This window comes from Dreissena polymorpha, chromosome 1 (assembly GCF_020536995.1).
Source record: "Dreissena polymorpha isolate Duluth1 chromosome 1, UMN_Dpol_1.0, whole genome shotgun sequence".
Classification (NCBI taxonomy): domain Eukaryota; kingdom Metazoa; phylum Mollusca; class Bivalvia; order Myida; family Dreissenidae; genus Dreissena; species Dreissena polymorpha.
In genome coordinates, this window is record NC_068355.1 from 5,281,967 (window position 1) to 5,302,496 (window position 20,530).

Below are 20,530 nucleotides of genomic sequence, written 5' to 3' on the forward strand. Positions count from 1 at the left end.
TTCTTTTTGTCTAATAATGGGTTAAGAACAGTATTAAAATCACCACCGATTATAATGTTTTTATCTTGGTTATGAATTATAAAGGTTTGTAATGTTTCGTAGAATGTGGAATCATCTATGTTAGGGCCGTAGACATTGATTAATGTTAATTCTGTTTCGTGTATTTTGATATCTATACTTGCTTGTCTGCCAATTATTATTTCGTTAAAGTTATTGACTGTGATCCCTATATTATTTTTTATCAGAAAGGCAATGCCTTGTTTATTAGTATGTTGTCCGCTAAGATAGATGTCTCCGTCCCATTCATCTTTTAAGGTTTGTGCTAAAGTATGTGTCAAGTGGCTTTCTTGTAGTAGGCATATACTATATTTTTTTTCGTCTAACCATTTGCAGATTTTAATGCGTTTTTCTTTATTGTTAAGCCCTTTTACGTTCAGAGTGCATAATTTAATCATTTAAAGAGAGGGAGGGTGTGTAAATATTATTATGTGGGTTTGTCCAGTAAGTTTCTATTTTAAAGATGTCCATACATACATACAAAAATAGAAAACTAAAATTAGAGATACAAAAATTTGAAGATTCTATAGGCATGAAGAAGTGAAAAGAAATAATCACAGAAGGATGAAAAATGAGCTGTAAGATATGAATCCCAAAACAGGTATCTTGGGACAATATATATAATACAATATTCATAACTTTCAGCTTCTGCATGTTTAGACACAAACAATTCAGAAACTTAAACACGAACATACAATATAAGAACAAAATAATAAAAAGTACAAAAGGAGGCTTAAAGTATAATGAATGATTGTGGTTACAATCAAACATATGGACTTATTTACATCAAAATACATAATTTTACAACATACGTAGAATTCTTTACGTGTTATTGTTTTGGTGGTGTATTCCTTATGGTGAACGTAAGAAAAAGGAAAAAGCGACATAGAAACCCAAAGTCTTCATGATTCTGACAAAAGCAACAACAAAAACAACTGAATGCAACAGTTTTTGAAGATCAGTTAATTCTGCATGTTTTTTAGAAGTTTATTATTTTAATATTTAATACATTATGCACTATTTTTGTTAATGAATGCTTAATTTATCTATACTTATTTTTTAAAATAAAATCTACATCTATACGTGTTTATTATACCGCAAACATATGTGTTTATAAACGTATAATTATAACAAAGTACAAAAACATCCCTGATAGAAGAGTATATTTATATTAACGTTCTAAACAATATTTCAAAGTATTACTAAATAATTTTTCAGAAGGAATTCTTAATTTATCTAGACATGGTTTTTTTAACAAAATCTACACATATACATGCTTATTACCGACAAAAAACAAAGACATATGAGTTAATCATGTAATTAAAATCAAGTTACATAATATCCCTGATAAATAAAAGATTGTCTTTAATTTCTATAATGAAGACTTATTTTATCTAAACATATGTTTTATAACATCTACATCTACACATGCGTTTTACCCCAACATATATGCGTTAATCATATAATTAAAGCAAGGTTCAGAAAATCCCTGATTAATGAAGGATTGTCATCAACGTTCATGTGTTGCAGATATCAATTGTATTCATTTATATATAGACGTAACTAAAAGCGTATTTAAGCAGGTTAGTGTTCGCTCATATTAAGAAGACATAATTATACAAGAACAATATGCAATTTTTCTTTTTACAATAAAAATTGTACACAGCTTAAAAACTTGTCAAGCATATAAAGAGGACAGAAGAACTTTTATTTCGACAAATACATATACATATTTACACAGTTGAAATAGGCCGTTATGGTCCTTGATCAACATATATTATATCATTCATATATTCATAATACATGGTGTTGCATAAAAAAACGTTATGGTTGAATAAACGATAATGTTCTGATACAGATACTAAATATCGCATCCACTCGAGATTCAAAATCAATTTTCTTAAGAGACATACAGTATTTACACAGCATATATTGATTTGATATTTCAATATTTCTATTTGAAAAACATGGTCTATAAAAGTGTTAATAAAAATAACAGTTTCAAAATCAATAATTTTTTTTATTTTTTTTAACAAACTGTATGTTCTTCACAAATAATAATGTAATATTCACACAACATGATGTAATATTCATATCATATTACGAAAACATAAGTACAATAATTCTAATGTGACGAGACTTGAATATTCTTATCATATTACGAAAACATAAGTACAATAATTCTAATGTGACGAGGCTTGAATAGACATATATTAATGTAATATTCACATACCATGATGTAATATTCATATTATATTACGAGAACATAAGTACAGTAATTCTAAGGTGATGAGACTTGAATAAACTATTTCATCAATGACCTCGTTATCATCTAAATTAGAAAAAACGAGTGCAGAAAGGAAAGCTAACTCTTCCAATCATTCTCAAAAGGAACAGAAGAGTTTTCTCCCCTTACCAAATGATTTATTCAGTATACCTAAAACTGCTAGTCTTAGTTGATATGGTTTAAGATTCAAGATTCAAAATAAAATATTGAAAATCTTAATCACCGATTGTATCTTTTTGTTGCAATATACAATATACTTTACTGAAATAATTGATCTTGTTTTATCACTACCTCCAATAATGGATCTGTCTTTTACATGCATATGATCCTACCCCACTAATATTAAACAACATGTATACATCACCATGGGTAAAAAACGATTCTTATTTTATAAGTCCCTGTGTGCATAGTTTAAAATTTATATGTAGTCATGTAATACACGTATGACGCTTAATACTTTGGCTTTATGATGTCTGATAAGTATTTCTGCATATATTTGCAATGCAGAGACCCCAGTTACACCCACAACGATTGCAATTTTGATATACGGAACATATACACAAGTTTTGAGTTTATAAATTGTTAGAATAACAGTATTGTCAATGCTTAGTTTTGCCAAAAACTGCAAAGACAGCTGGAAGATAATGTACTTTAATGTACCACAAGTTATGCAAACAACAGCTCATTTTTAATAAATGACCTATTATGTACATATAGGAGAAAATCAAATATTCGTCCTAAATATACTATAGTATAGCATAGAACTACACAGATGATTTAGCACGAAATTATGTATCACAAATAATGTATCAACAGTTCATTTTGAATAATTGACCTATTATGTACATATAGGAAAATAAAACTATAACAAATATTCATCCTGAATAAACTATAGTATAGGATAGAACTACACAGATGATTTAACACAATCCCTTCATATATAATGGGTCTAGTTATATTGAACACAATAATATCATAGTATCATTAATTAATGGTTTTTTTAAGTAGATTAACAGACAAATAAGTATTTCTACTACACAAATTTGATAAATACTATTGCATCACCTGTGTATAAATTTATGATTTGTTGTGCTACTCAGGAGATACAACTACCATACACTTAAGAAATTTGATAAGGACTATGATCTTTTTAAGGTATTAGATAGATGTAGACTATATGGATATGCTTTAAAATAGAAGGCAAAAATCTATAGTCAGTTGTAAGAGTTTAACCGATTATAATATAGTTTGTATCTTTGTTTACGTTTGTAAGTTTTCACTTTATTAAAATCATTTTTTATGGATTGTAGTTTTCCAATTTATTTTTTACAATAAGTTTTATGTTTATTACAAGGAAGGTGTTTAAGTGTTATCTACAATTTGCGAGGAAAAAGTAACAACACACACACATACAAGCCGGTTCAACATATAATAAGGGTATTAATTTGTAATTTAAAAATGCAATCGTAAAACATGTAAGATGTGGAAGTTTTATGTTTATTACAAGGAAGGTGTTTAAGTGTTATCTACAATTTGCGAGGAAAAAGTAACAACACACACACATACAAGCCGGTTCAACATATAATAAGAGTATTAATTTGTAATTTTAAAAATGCAATAGTAAAACATGTAAGATGTGGAACATACCACTTAAGCTTGTAGATGTCATCACTCTTACTGGCCGCTTCCGCCGTTTCTTCTATACTGCCTGAAGTTTTCTATGACATCATTAACATTGTCATATATATCAAACTTGATACGTTCTTCTGCAACAGTTTTCCCATAGACCGCCCCATTAAAGTACCACGCACTGTCGATATTCGGATGCAATAAAAGCCTGTTGATGAGTCCCTGGTTGGGTTTTGTGACGTCATCCACCAGCCTGTACCCTTTGCTTTTCATTGGTGCCCTTTTACGCATTATGGCAGATTTCACAGAGTTATTGCGTAGTTTGATTATCACTGGACGGATCTGTCCCTTCTTGGTTGGAATCCGGTGCATGGCCACTACATCTACAGGCTGTAGGTCGACCTCTGTGTTGATCTTTAGGATCTCACTGACAGATTTTGCTAGTGAAGTTTCGTTTTCCTCTTTATTTTCTGGGATATTTAGGATTTTTTATGTTGGTTTTTCGTGAGTACTGCTCGTTGTAATTAGCTTTTTTATATGCGGTTTTGCTTATTTCATTGGTTTTATCAATGTGTTCTTGTAGTGTTGATTTGTTGCTTTCATTGATGTTTTCAAGTTGTTTTATTTTTTCTATGAGGTTTTTGTTATCAAAGTCAATGCTGTCGATTTTGGCCTGCATTTCGTTTACTTTTTCATTGATTAATTTTTCTATTTTTTTGTTTGTGTTTTCTTCAAGTTTTTTAACGAGATTTGTCACAGTGTTTGTTATTAGCATTTCAACTTCATCTTTTTTTATCATGCCTTTGAGATCCTCCCTTAAGTTGGAGATGCCTTCAGTCATGGCTTGAAGTTGTATATTTATTGAGTTAAGTTCTTCCATGCTTGAGTTACTATTGTCACTCGTATCTGGCCTATATTTCTTGACTGCAGGCTTTGTCGGTGGTTTTGTTCCAATGAAGTTTAGTTTTTGCTGGTTTTTTGTTTCGTTGCTCATTGTTAAAGTTGTGACAGTACAGTTATCTTCTTGCCTGGGGTGTCAAAGTAAATAATTGGCAACCACTTATCAATAACTATAGTCTGTTTTTAATCCTTTCTACACCTAGATGTTCAGGGATTATTCCAAGGTGATGTTTTATTGTATCGTACAGGTAATCTCTCAGGTATTACACAAATATTATTGTATTCATCTGTAGAAACTTCTTCAAACTACTAATTTATCCCATAAGTTTTCCAAATTTTCACTTTCTAATAATGTTCACTAAATATTCATACACATGTTGCACTATAAATTACTATTTTTGTTTCACTATAAACATGTATTTTAATGCATTTTGTGGAGAGCAAAATTATCCACCCATTCCCTCCAACCTATAGACTTTAACCTCTCTTCTCTTTTTTGTGCTATCCTTGGTACTGTGTTGCATGACATGGTTAATTCTGATGTTTGTATTTTATGTATTATTTAATGAATGCAACATGTTTGTTAATTGTGTTTGCACCATGATACCGAAATAAATCTATCTAAATCTATCTTAATCTATATTTTTACTAGCTTAACAGAAAAGCAGCCCACATATCCGTGAAAGTGCTTAGATAACATTATGCCCAGATAGTTAATGCTACATTAGCTATACCTAGTTAATGACTTTAACTACATATTATAACAAATATTTTGTATTTTTTTTTGTGTTTTTTTGTGCTTTCCAGATAATGTGTCTGTGTCAATATGTATTCATAAGAAAGTGTGTGATTAATTTAAATATGTTTAATTTATACTCGGTATTTTCTGCAGAAGTTGTCACATGTTGTCGCAGTTACTGACATGAATGTAAATCGTGCCAGATATTCATCAACATCGATAAAGCAATTATGTCAGCGCTGTTAAGCATTTCGGAAATATTCACAGAGAACTACAGAACTAAGTAATTGTCCACGAACGTTTATATCGTAATACAAGTCTCCCGTCGAAAGGAAAATATGTCTGCTGCTTGAGGACTTGTCGAATTATTTAAAGATTATACAGTCAATTTTAAGCTCGGCTGTTTTCGGAGAAAACCAAAGGTATTGTCATAGCCAGCTCATCGTGTCGTGTCCAAAACCTTTACATTTTGTTAACCTTTTGAACATTGACTCTCAAATCAAAGTGCTTCTACCTACAACTTTGAAACTTTATATGTAGATGCACCTTGAGGAGCTCTACACGTCACGCCCATTTATGGGTAACTAAATCAAAGGTCAAGGTAACTGTTACCTCTAATATAAAATCTTAACATAAACCTTAACATTGGCTCTGAAATTAAAGTGCTTCCAACTACAACTTTGAAACTTCATATGTAGATGCACCTTGATGAGTTCTACACGCCACACCCATTTTTGGATCACTAGGTCAAAGGTCATGGTCACTGTTACCTCTAATATAAAACTTTAACATAAACCTTAACATTGGCTCTGAAATAAAAGTGCTTCCACCTACAACTTTGAAACTTCATATGTAGATGCATCTTGATGAGTTCTACACGCCACACCCATTTTTGGGTCACTAGGTTAAAGGTCAATGTCTTATATAAAACTTTAACATGGGCTCTTAAATCAACGTTCTTCCACCTAAAACTTTGAAACTTCATATGTAGATGCACCTTGTTGAGTTCTATACGCCACACCCATCTTTGGGTTACTAGGTCAAAGGTGAAGGTCACTGTGACCAACAAAAAATCTGACAAACTTTTATTAATTCAAAACTGCACCCGCAGCCCAGCGTTGGCATCGGTTATTGCGGTGCTCTTGTCTATTGTTTCAATCGTTTGAAACATGCACTCACAAACATTTGTTTTAGATTCGATCATTCGATTAGTGTTTTAAGTAGTTTATATAATATATACAGCTAAAAGGATTCAGAACAGACGTGTATTTATAACGAAACCACATCACTAAACAATTAAAACGAATAGCGTCAAACTAGGCTTTTGATATGACCAATATGAACAATGAATGTTTTGTCTCAACCTGAAGCTGAAGAAAAAGTATACTTTGGAATGTCTTCTTTAAGGAAGAGAAGTTCAAGAACAAGAATGTAACATTTATGTATCCCAAAGCAAGATATGTTATTCCTTAAATTGTGAAATTAAAAAAAATCTGCACCGATTATCGACATCATACATTATAAGCATATCGGACAAACACGTATGAACACAATTACCGAATTTAAAGTGGAACTCCTGAGCACATGCGTTGTTGTAAAAAAAGAAACGTATTAATCGAATATTTGTATTTATATTTCCTATATAACAATTCTGGCCAACAAAAGCTATAACACCGACCATATAAGCAATCAATGTTTATGCTTAGTACATTGCAAAAAAAGACAACATTATCTACTTTTGTAGACTTTTGTAAGCAGTTGAAACGCATTCAGAAAAATCATCAGCATCAAAGAATATGCTTGCAAAATACTTGATAGCCACCAGATAAAGGTTCCCTTCGTAGAAATCAATTTAGCTTGTGTTAAATCGATGCTTTCGCCGATGCACGTTTCTCCACAGCTAAACAATACATGTATTACCAGTTATTGTTTTCCATAAATGTAATCGTTGCAAGTTTAACAACAAAGGGAGCAACGAATACAGTATATATTCGTTTACATGAGTAGAACTCCGTGTAGCTCAGGCTTCTAAACAGGGATCAGAATCGTTTACATTAATGATAAAAATCCACGATTGATTCATTACGCGATGTCGTTAAAGTCAAATGGAATCATAAGAACAAAACTTCTTGTTTGAATACTGCAAAAAGAGAACTCTCAATTAACTAGTTATTGCGAAATTTCAGAATTTTTATTGTATTTTCTTTTTCAATAATCTACAACAATAGTTTGAGGAAGTTGAAAATGAATTTCGAATTTGTTTAAGTAAATTAAAACGTGTATAAGAATAAATCATCTATTCGTATATTTCATACTGCGGTGACTATTTGCTCGTTACCATTAGCATTCATATTTGTAAAAGGTCACACATCTATCAGTAAAAAATATTACTTGCAATGTCGTATTATAATCTATGTATACATTGAAAAGTATAAACTAACTAGAAAAATGGCGCGGCAGCGGCCGACGCGTATCCCCAAGCCGCATAGATGTTATATTAAAAGGCAATTTTGGGTGGGCAAGGCCCATGTTGGTGGGGCCCCGGGGTGGGTAATGTGGACATGGAAGGTCAAGATAGACCGTGTTGTTATAAGAGATGTTCAGTATTAATTTGAAGTCAATTGGTGAATAAATGAAGAAGTTATGTTAGAACAAAAAACACAAAATTATGTACGAATAAAATAAGGTACGAAAAAAATTGGGTACGAAAAAATTATGCCCTCAAATATTTGGGTACGAAAAAAAAAAATTGGTACGAAAAACAATTTGGGTACGAAAACAAATTGAATATGCTCAGCACTTAGTTGGTGTGTCAACCCCCTGCAGTCAGCTCCACGGATAGGATATCGACTTGAGCTTTATCCACAGGCATCTGGGTCTCATCTTTTAGCAACTGGAAAAGCTCCTTGCTTTTCTCCATTATTATGTCCAGTGCATTGAAATCCACTTTGTTGATCAGCTTTTGTATGACAGGATCCATACGAGTCACCTTCTCAGTCAAGGCTGCTACGACGTTGAACAGTCGAAAGTTGGTCTTATTTCGCTTTGGAAGGTCCAGCACAGGACCTCCAGGATGCAGTTTCTGGTAGAGACGACTCTGCTCTCTACGGAACTCATACGGGTCGGCTGAGCAGTTCTGTTCATTGAAGTAGTGGTCCATACAGTACAGCCCAACCAGGTCCTTCTTATCTTTAATTTATGTGACTCGCTTATCAAAGTTCTTCATTTTCTCAATGTCTTTGTTGATTTCCATGGTAAGTTTTTTCACAGCTGGCTCTTTCTTTGCCTTCTTCATAATCTTGTCGTCCATTGTGCTCAGTATGACCTCATCTGTGATATCAGAGGCCTTCTGTAGCCGGATGTTCTTTGGAGATGAGATTGGGCTCATCATGTCATATTCATCATCCTCACTCTTCTTTTTCTTCTTCTATTTCCTTTTCTTCTTGCCCTTGGTTTTGTAATCAAGTCTGACAATATCTCAGTCCATAGACTTTCCCACATCTGCCATCAGCCTCAGCTTCTCAGCGTGCTGCTGGTGCATGTGATCCTGTAGGGCATACTGCTTAGTCCTGATGAACTCTATCGAGTAGTTCAACTTCTCCATGTACTGCTCTGGTACACTCAGGCCATCACGTATAGGTGTCTGTGCATGACTGATCACAGCCATGCCTGTCAGCATGGCCAACTCGTGGTAACAAAGCTGGGCGGGAGGCAGTTTCACCATATCCCAACTGGCCCGGGGCTTTGTGAGCTCAGGATATCGCGGAGACTGGATTATGCGTGCGGTCTATAAAGTAGAGCGCAATAGTAAGTGTTCGATATTTTATTATACAGACGCAAACAATTACATAAGCATGTTGCTGACATCGTATTACACCGTATCACAATAATGTATCCAAGTGAATTACTTATATGCAAGCCTAGACGGGGCAATTATTCACGGGTGTTTTTTTAGAATGATTAGGTTTTTCTCGAAGTTTACGATTGTCTTGAAATTATCACGCATAAAATGTGAGGAGTGTAGATGGTCTTTATAAACTGCAGCTTTGCATCAAGATTCTTTCCAGAGAGTTATTTTACTATGTTTTATGCGAAGCTACTAACTTAAATTGTGTTTTCACTCGTGTGTAAGTTTCGAAGTTAATGAGGTCCTTCTGAGTTCATGTTGCATTATACACCTAGAGTTTCTACTAGAACTCCTGCCTACTCACCTTGTTCAAAACTCTCGAAGATTTGGACGAAGTTTAATTATAGCAGCAATCAAAGTGGGTTGGTTATCAAAGTCTACATATACCATCAAATAATTGCAATGGACTCATTCAAAGTTCCTCCTAAAATCAGCAAATATATAAATTAATGTTGTTTCTCAAACAAGTTCTCACACATGAGATTAATATCTAGTGGGTTTTTTCCATTCTAAAAATTTTAGCATACAGACGGTGAGCGAAACGTCTCACGAGAATTAATTTTGTAATCATATGTATCACGTAGTTATTATTACGACACTGTTGAGAGGGGTATTTAATTATGTTACCTCAGGTTTGTATTGCAGTTTCTCGAATTCGGTAAATGGAATTTGTGTTTTTGTTATTTATGGCGAAAGCAAACCTTGCATACGATATGCAAAGCCATTGACAGAAAAAAAACAGAACATACCAGCTGTGCGATGTTTCTTTCTGCAAATATTTGCGATGGCAACAATTTATTTAACTGTCTTAAAATATACCAAAACCTTAACGTGACATTAAAGATACAGGTTTGTTAAGTAGAAATATATACATTTGTTTCAGTTCGATAACTAGTATTTTATCAGAGATATCTTTTATTCTCCACGTAATGGATTGGTATTGGGATATAGATATTATTAACACCTTGCTACACGACATATATGGCAGTACAGTTTGCTGTTCTTAATCATAACTATGACAATTACAACTCAGAACATGCAAATCATTTTATAAATTGGAATGCTAATAACAAGGTTAAGGTAATGATGGTAAACACTTGAAACATACTTAAAACCTCATGCTATTTACTAACCTCGATATTATGGAAGTCCATAATGCCTAATGTTCTACTCCGTAGCTTCTATTGCTATACTTCGAGTATCGTGCACATATATAGGCCTCACAACAAATACGAAGTGCATACAGCACTGATTGTGTCTTTACATACATCCTCAACATTACACAATTACTTGAATTACTATTAATTTGTTATAGCTTAATTGATTCTTTTAGTTTCGTGCAAGTGTCGTTGCTGTTGTTGAAAAACGGATTTATTCTGTAGAAGTTGTTGTTCGCTATTATTCATGCATGACAATTCCATGTTTCACATTTATCTATATCAATAAAACAATGATGTCATTGTTAACAACCATTTTGGGGAAATGTATAACGAAATGCAGATGCGGGTTATTTATGATAAACGGACAAAGATCGCAATATGATTCTGCTCCCAAGTAATTAAAGCGTCAAATGATTGATATAATATATTCATATTTTTTATATCCACATCCAACAAAGAACAAATGTCACGGTTTGTATTTAACATATGTTTAGCGAATTGGTTGACTAAACGGCTTAAACATTTAGCGAAACCACATCACTATACAATACAAATGAATGGCACAGTTTATGATATCGGTTGACAAAAAAATGCGTGCGCTTGTTATATATTAACATATTTTTTAATCAACGATTTATATAACGAAAAAGTGTAACAGTTGACAATAAGCAAACTTATTCGTCGAATCAAGATTGTTATCTACTATTCAGTTAAACACCTTTCAAAATATATTTATCACAAGAGCGATTTGTACAAACGAAACACGGCATCGATCTTCATACCACTCAATGGTATCTACATTAAAATTGAAATGCAATTCCAATTATTCAAACGCCCTTGAAATATTCATCAATGTTCATCAGTTTAATGTCTGGTCATGATTCATTCAATATACATGCATGTCATAACATTGTTTGCATATGCTACACAGTCCTCCGATTTTATTTTTTTTCACAAACGGAAACATTTTTTGCTAAAGAACATAACAAATTAACACAGTCTGAAGGCGGATATCCTTGTGTTTTTTTTTAAACGTCTTTTTAAAGAGTTGAACAAGCTTTGTAATTACAGTTTTTCATAGTCCAGAAATTGAATCATGTCAAGCTATACAACAAAGGAACAAAACCGTGCTATTAAGCAGTTTTATTGATTAGGTCTCTGCGTTTCTCGTTATCAGGCCTCATAATTAAATATATTTCGGGAATACAATCCGCGACCGAAATATTATGAGACGTGGTTATAGTCAAGAAAAGAAGTAAAATAAATAAACCATACATTAATTCGCGATAAGCACCGCCATTGCTTAAATATAAAGTCTATACTGTGGTTGCTTGTTTATAACATTTGCGATATTAAAGGTTAATACATTGTCAGTACCCTCGATGATAATGCGTTATACAAATTATCTGCATTTGTAATTACTAGTAATACAAAGCCGAAATCATGTTATCAATTGGAAAGTATCGGTACTGGTATTGTAAGCGTTTTCAACCCGTAATCCTAAACATTACAGTATTTTTTTGTGATTGCCTTTAAACAGTGCAAGTTTAAAAAACGTAAAGATTTGTTATGTCGCACTCATAAACAGGCGTCAATTTTGGCTTTGTTTGCGTATTACACGTACGTTCTTATCAATATCGTTCACACAAAACTTATGTTGTCGATTCGCTATAACAATGTTAATTTTAAACCACCGTTACAATGAGTCCTCTGAAGCAAATGGTATCATGCCAGTCCTTACGAGACCGAGGCTTTCTTCTCAGATGTCAGCATCTTTCTACAAATAGATTGTTTCTCCGACGTAGTTGTGCGGGGACTTATTTCTTCAATTTTGAGAGATATATCAAAATTTCGATTTAAATTTCACAGCTTTCGTTCTGTTGTCTTTTACTGTTGCTTTTTTACATCATTTATAACGTTTGATGAGTCAAAATAGTTATTTAATATAATGTATATGAAACAACATTATTTGTGTTTATATTTTATTTAACAATTTTATATTTGTATTTTTTAAATATATAAATGAAACGCGCAAACAGACAACGGAATGAAAGTTGTGCAATTCAACAAAGTATTATATTCAAGATATATATGTTTATATTATGACTTAAAATAAAACGTGTAAATATATAACAGGCTATTTGTAATAATCAAGTGTTCATGAAACTCAAACAGCAATATAATCGATTAAGCAGTTAATGTAGTTAGTTTCTAGCTCACTAACAAGTCTATATTCATAAAAAGCCAATGTTAAGACGAATCACTTTACGTATTGTAATGGAAATACGGTCTACAAACCAGTAACTATTCGATACGTACAATATATAATCGATCTTTCATTGTCCTCGTCTTATGCAGATCCTTGAAGGATAAGTACAAGTGGCTCAGACAAATGTCGTCTGTTTTGCTTGAGAACGTATCACAAAATATTTTAGAGTTGTTTCAGCCAGAAAACGTGATGGAAAATTAACAAAAATGTAATGAACGTAACACAATTTAACTAGGCATTTGTACAAAGAATTAAAAAAAGAATGTGTTTGCACAAGCAGAATAACATAGAACATAGTGCATGTTTGCAATTAAAATACCGCATTGCATAACAAAGCGTTATGCCGTCATTATGCAATGAAGAGAAATTCAGTATTCCTTCAATGCTCGTTGGAATACTGAACATAAAAAAGCGGACTTAAAAAGTGTGCCTGGATCATTTTGGCTATAAGATTGCTATACATTGGATGCATTTAGTAATTCATTAAACATAATCATAAAGCTCACAAGAATTGTGCGTGCAGTTATGTACTGAGGTCAGTACATAGCCTTTTACGATTGCAGCTAGAATGCTTTTCACGATAAGATATAGAGGACGATACCACTGAAAAGAGAGATCAATACTGTTTACAAAACATTAATTGGCATATAATTTAGTCAACAAACCCCTAACAATTCATTTAATAACTATATCATTAGCCTCTTTTTATTCAACATAACATATGAACTACAGAGCGGCATTGAGTTTTCTAAACAAAGAAACAGTGTCAATACCTTTCAATCAGTCGAGAAACAAAATCGATTATATTCAAGTACGTGATAGCTCTTGTTTAAGAGCTTCGCTTTAGACAACAACAAAACGATTCGATTAAAATCAACCGTTAAGCAAAACAAAAGTTTCACATTTACAATACTCTGTCGATATTATAAGCACTGTGTATGCACTGTATGCGTTTTGATGCGGAAATATTTCTCGTTTTAGGGGTACTAAACGCGTATCAGTATATTTAACTAACAAGTTATTTTGTCAAAATCATCAAATAATGTGCAACATGAACTTTATAATATTAAAAAAGGAAGCAACTTATGTAAAGCTGCCCAATGTATAGGTTCAATGACTATTGTTATTGCAGGAAGCCAGTGAGTGATTGCCTGATCACCCCCGTAAACCCGATATGCTGTGAGAAGTTGGATGTGCTAGGAGAAGTTGCCGATAGATTTCGATGAATTTCGGTAGGGTAAGTAAATCCAGTTCTATAATTTGTTTAAAGGCATTTTTGAATACAAATATATTTTGGTGTATGCAAACGAGGTATTACCATGTATGTTAGAAAAAATCCTGGTTATTATTATTCAGGATTTATTGAAATATGTCTCTTTAAAGTCGACGATGCAGGTATTTGTCCCATATTTAGCACTTTATTTACAAATTTCTTTAAAGGTATGCCAGTAAAAAAGTTTTTGCCCCGAAAATTATATTTAACAATGTCCACGAGTAACATATCCGCCAGTGTTTTCTTAAAAAAATTCGCATCGGTGGAAAAATTCGACTTTACATTCAACATGTTGATGAAAAAATGATATGACCTGGTGCAGTGCATAAGATGTCAAGATATGACATGAGCGTGGTTCATTTATAAACTTAAAAGCTCACTATTACAGCTGATTTATGCCCACTCTGATGCATTGTAGATCATTTTCCTTGAACTTTGAGGTTTTATAATTATATCCGTTCTGAAGCTTAGTTAATTTCCAGCTTATTTGTATTTTTTTTATTGTTTGAAAATCATTGTAAATGTAAAGCAATTGATGCATACAGGTAAAATATACGTCAGGTAGGCAATCTAAACATTTATAATAATATTTTCTGCCTTTAGTTCCAATTATGGGTTGACTTTCATAAATCTGACCTAAATTTGGATCTATTATACAGGACTTCAAGTTGACAGCTTTGCAAACATCTCCGACAATGCACGCGTGTAAATGTTTGTTTCTTTTCGTTTTTTTTGGTAATGATATATGCACAATGTTAACATTTATTTTCAAAACCCAATCCACGCCTCCTTCTTATGTGTATTTGCAAAGATAACGCGCATTTTTCATCTGATGAAGCCCCATGCCTTGAAGGAATATATTTAGCCAGATGTCAGCAAATTATAACATTTAAAACTAGGGCGTACTTTCCATTTGAGAGTGAAACGTATATTGAGAGAAATCGTCAAGATTGCATTTAAAATATAGCTCTGGTCTTTTATCGCTATACTCATTAAATGACGTCATAGTATGTGTTTTACTTGACAAGTCATTCAAAGTTTCACGTCATGGATAAAATGTATTTATCGTATTGAATTTTAAGAACGACGTACAGTTTGTTTGCAACTCGCGTAACCCACTAAAGGTAGATTATTAATTAACGATTCGCGCATACATGTCGTGAATCTTTCTCACTCTGCTTCTCTCCTCTGTGACCTGCAAGAAAAATAATGAGATATAGGTTATGATTTAACACTGTATAGTGGGCAAAAATGAGAGAACGGAATACCGTTAAGGCCATCGTGAATACACATTAAATTCCAGAGGGCGACACTGCGATATTACAATGGCGACTGTGCGACAATACGATGACGACAATGCGATAGTACGATGACGACAGTGCGACAATACGATGGCGATAATGCGACAACGCGATGGTACGATGGCGACAATGCGGTGGTACGATGTTATAATTTGCTTAATATTTGGCTAAATATATTCCTTCAAGGCTTGGGGCTTCATCAGATGAAAAATGCGCGTTAACTATGCAACTACATATAAGAAGGAGGCGTGGATTGGGTTTTGAAAATAAATGTTCACATTGTGCATATATCATTACCAAAAAGAACGAAAAGAAACAAACATTTACACGCGTGCATTGTCGGAGATGTTTGCAAAGCTGTCAACTTGAAGTCATGTATAATAGATCCAAATTTAGTTCAGATTTATGAAAGTCAACCCATAATTGGAACTAAAGGCAGAAAATATTATTATAAATGTTTAGATTGCCTACCTGACGTATATTTTACCTGTATGCATCAATTGCTTTACATTTACAATGATTTTCAAACAATAAAAAAAATACAAATAAGCTGGAAATTAACTAAGCTTCAGAACGGATATAATTATAAAACCTCAAAGTTCAAGGAAAATGATCTACAATGCATCATAGTGGGCATAAATCAGCTGTAATAGTGAGCTTTTAAGTTTATAAATGAACTGCGCTCATGTCATATCTTGACATCTTATGCACTGCACCAGGTCATATCATTTTTTCATCAACATGTTGAATGTAAAGTCGAATTTTTCCACGAATACGATTTTTTTAAGAAACCCTGGCGGATATGTTACTCGGGGACATTGTTTAATATAATTTTCGGGGCAAAAACTTTTTCACTGGCATACCTTTAAAGAAATTTGTAAATAAAGTGCTAAATATGGGACAAATCCCTGCATCTTCGACTTTTAATAGCCATATTTCAATAAATTCTGAATTATAATAACCAGGATTTTTGAAACATACATGGTAATACCTCCTTTGCACACACCAAAATATATTTTGTATTCAAAAATGCCTTTAAACAATTATAAAACTGGATTTACTTACCCTACCGAAATTCATCGAAATCTATCGGCAACTTCTCCTAGCACATCCAACTTCTCACAGCATATCGGGTTTCCGGGGGTGCTGATTATTGGCGTCCTTTCATACATTGAAATTAGATTTGTATATGTACTTATTGGGCTTTACCTGCAGTGATAATTAGTGATATGGTGAATGTTTATTTTTAAAATTGTGGACGGCGTAGTAATAACTCGATTGCGACTTGAAACTCATTTCAACTTGAATGTAATCACAACCACCCCAAACACTCGAACCTCTATATTACATCGCGTGAAATAAATAACACCAGTATCACATTATCTGACAACGGTCTTCTCACGTTATGTGCTGAATACATCTCTTTTGGTATTACTTCTGTTATTGGTATGATTGTTGACAATGATAAAATAAAAAGATGGTGTATATACATAAAATAAGAAAAACATTAATGTAATTGATCATAATAAAAAGTAATGAAACGTACACATGTTTACGCTTACTAGCAGCGGCCTTGCTTAGATGATATAAAACTGTAAATAAAACCATGCTGCTTAAATAAAAGCTATTGGAAAAACATTAAGTATATATTGTAACACTACAGCTACTGCTATTCGGTATTCGATATACTTGTGCAATCGTTTTTCACAGACAATTGTGAAAAGATATTAGCAGATGCCATTATAGGCGTGTATGTACATTTTGTCTGTGTATTTACATATGGGCATTGTCTGTGTATTTACATATGGGCATTGTCTGTGTATTTGCATATGGGCAACGTGTCGCGATAAGCGTTTTAAGCAATTGAATCAATTAAATAACTGAAACTATCAACACTTACGAAAACATGCATCTCTTTAGAGAAAGTCTTTACATTATTGTTTCTTGGTTGAACATAGATATTATGTTAATTGCTTTAATTTAAGCATACGAATACTGATACAAAAATATATCAATGCTTTTGTTTTCATAGTTGGTTTTGTACACATGACATTTTGGCATTATTAATTGATGAAACACATGAACAACATAATATTTTAACAAATTAAATTTAAGTATATTTTTAGTATAATATTGTTAAAAAAACACACAAAGCGGTTAGCTTTCTTGGTTTCAAGACGACATGCTTCTGTATGATATCGGCCATTTGAAGAAATAAATAAAAACCGTTGACATTTTCCTAAGGTTGTGTGAACGTTATTATGATTTATAATTATTACCAACTATTACAGGAAGATACATATAGTGTGTTTAGAAAAGACGTTAAAAGTAATTGTATTTTTTGTGTGATAAGCAAAGCAATTATTGCAGCCTAGCGTGCATAAATTAAAAAAAAAAATTCCTGAAGGAATAATAAAACTACAAAAGCGTTACGTTCTGAAATATAACTTCAAGATATGTGCTTAAGGCAAGTGACGAGCCGCCTGTATAACAAAAAGTAATACATATACAAATTGGAACGGTCAATGCTTAACAATACGCATAAGTGTAACTGACATTCGTTTCATATTACATTTTAATGAATTAAACATAATTAATAATAGAACAGATGAAATCTTATTTTATGTGATTTAAGCTTATATGTATATAGAGATACCGAAATGCATCGTTTTAATGTATCTAAGTAAATGAGATACTGATTAGAGACAATCTGCGCTTTGATTGGTATTTAATACATGTAGTCCATACCATACTCTTTCACAGGTCGGGCTACCGTAACCTCGTGAAGAGGCCAGTAGGACCTGTAAATAAACTCTGAAACACACACCATACTCTTTCCGTATTGTTTAATTTTGCGCCTCTATAATCATTATTTAAATATCAGTAATTTATATACATTTAAATCAAAACGAAATACGATTGTTGACGACATGTTTAATGCAAACGCAAATACATTTGATCAGATTCATTACATTAATGCGTGAAACTACATAATAATAATTGTATTTACCTTCTGCATTGATTATTCAAATGATACAGTTTGCATCCATCGTGGAGTCACCACAAGCATTATTTTTTTAAGTTAAATCAGACATATATACAACCGTTTTCTTATATTTGTCCGTATAGATATGTTACTGAGTACTTTATGTCTTAATGTTCAGATAATTATGTGTATCAGACCAAGGAACAATATCTCATTGTTTGTATATAAGTAACAATTTAAGCACACATGTAATCAATAATCTGAGCATACATATTTGTTTCGAGCTTCCGGGTCACAAGTAATTGGTTAGTTATAAACAAATGGGTAACACAAGTCTAGATCTCTTAAATGGCACAAGCCGGGTCCACATATATACTGATGGTGCCTTAGGTGCATTAGGACCTCATCAACTTCGAACCACACAAACATGCACACAAATTGCGTACTTACAATTAAACTAAATTTTGATAGCGTGGAAAAGGACGTGGGTCTGTGTCTGTGAACATACACTTGTTACGATTATTGAGATACTATTTTGAGCGAAAGAGATTTTTTTCTAAAAAAACTCCGATGCATCTATATTGACTTTACCTCATCAAACGATTACAAGAAAAAGCCCAGTCCTCGGCGTATTGATGTTTCGGCTTCATGCTACCAATACATTCAGTTCCCGATGAATTTAGACAGGACATTCTGTAAACAGCTTTGGAAATTTAATCTGCGATAATATATTGTAATTTTGATTTAAGCAAAACAGTCGAGTCAATATTGCTGTGTGTGAAAATTAGATATACACTAATTTGGTCATCGTTGAATGGTAATTATTGTTTTGCGATCACTATCTGGCAACTATTAGTTCTGTAATTTCACATACAATTATTTTGACGGTTTGAATGTATAGTTGAGCTATTATGAATATAGAGTAGAGGCCTATGCTTATGTTAATTAAAGAATACTATTGGAAGGCAAAATGACGCGTATAAATCCGATCTGCTATACGGTAACATAATAGTATAACATAATAGTCAAAGCCTAAATTAGATAGCCACATTTACCATATGGCGATACAAACATACCCATTAAATGCTTAGTCAGAATATTGATAAAAAAACAAAAACAGTGACACTATAGATGTCATTAAAATGAAAAAAGCATTTTCAGATTGTGTACTTTTGTATTTTACTTTTGGTAGTCTAATTGATATTCTAGATTCATGCATATAATATCGATGTTTAGGCAATATACAAATAATCATATCGCTTTCGAAAAAGACATTGGTATAATTAATTAATCCATTAAGCTTTTCGTTTGACTTACTGTTTCGATGAATCTTCCAAACATGCTATATAGGCAGGAAAAGAACATACATTTTGATTAATATTAACAAAGAAACAAAACAAACAATATTCTATGTTCCAATTCCAGTCAAAAAGTACCCTCGAATTGGTATACATTCACGTTGGAACATTAATGTTATTCAAGAATGGATTAAAGCTGTATATGACAACATTCACGCTGCGTATATTTTAAAAAAAAATTAATAAAAAATATTCTGTAAATTCCAATCGGATACCTTACCTTTATCTATTTGCTTTTCTCATCCTTTACGTTATGAAACTACGTCGGTAATCATATAAAATCATATAATGCAAGTTAGGAGTATGCTTTAAACTCGCATTGTTATTTGACGTTGTTATTTTTTCTGAATGCAACTTCTGTAGTTGGCTATGTGCCTGCGCAATATAAGTGATATGGAAACATGATTATCATAATAAATTAACGTCATTTTAGTTTTGAACCGCAAAACCGCATACGAAATTGCAAATTGTTAAAAAATAATGATTGTTCTGCATAATAATTTCACTAGACTGATGAAACGTGTTATTTAACGTATCAGTTCCTTGAACAACACAAAGCACTTAGAAGAAGCAATGTGTATACATGACTGAGCACATAAAAATTTTGAAAATTCAAGAAAAGCTAAACAGCGTTGCTTAAATTTTGGTATTTTACATTTTCGGT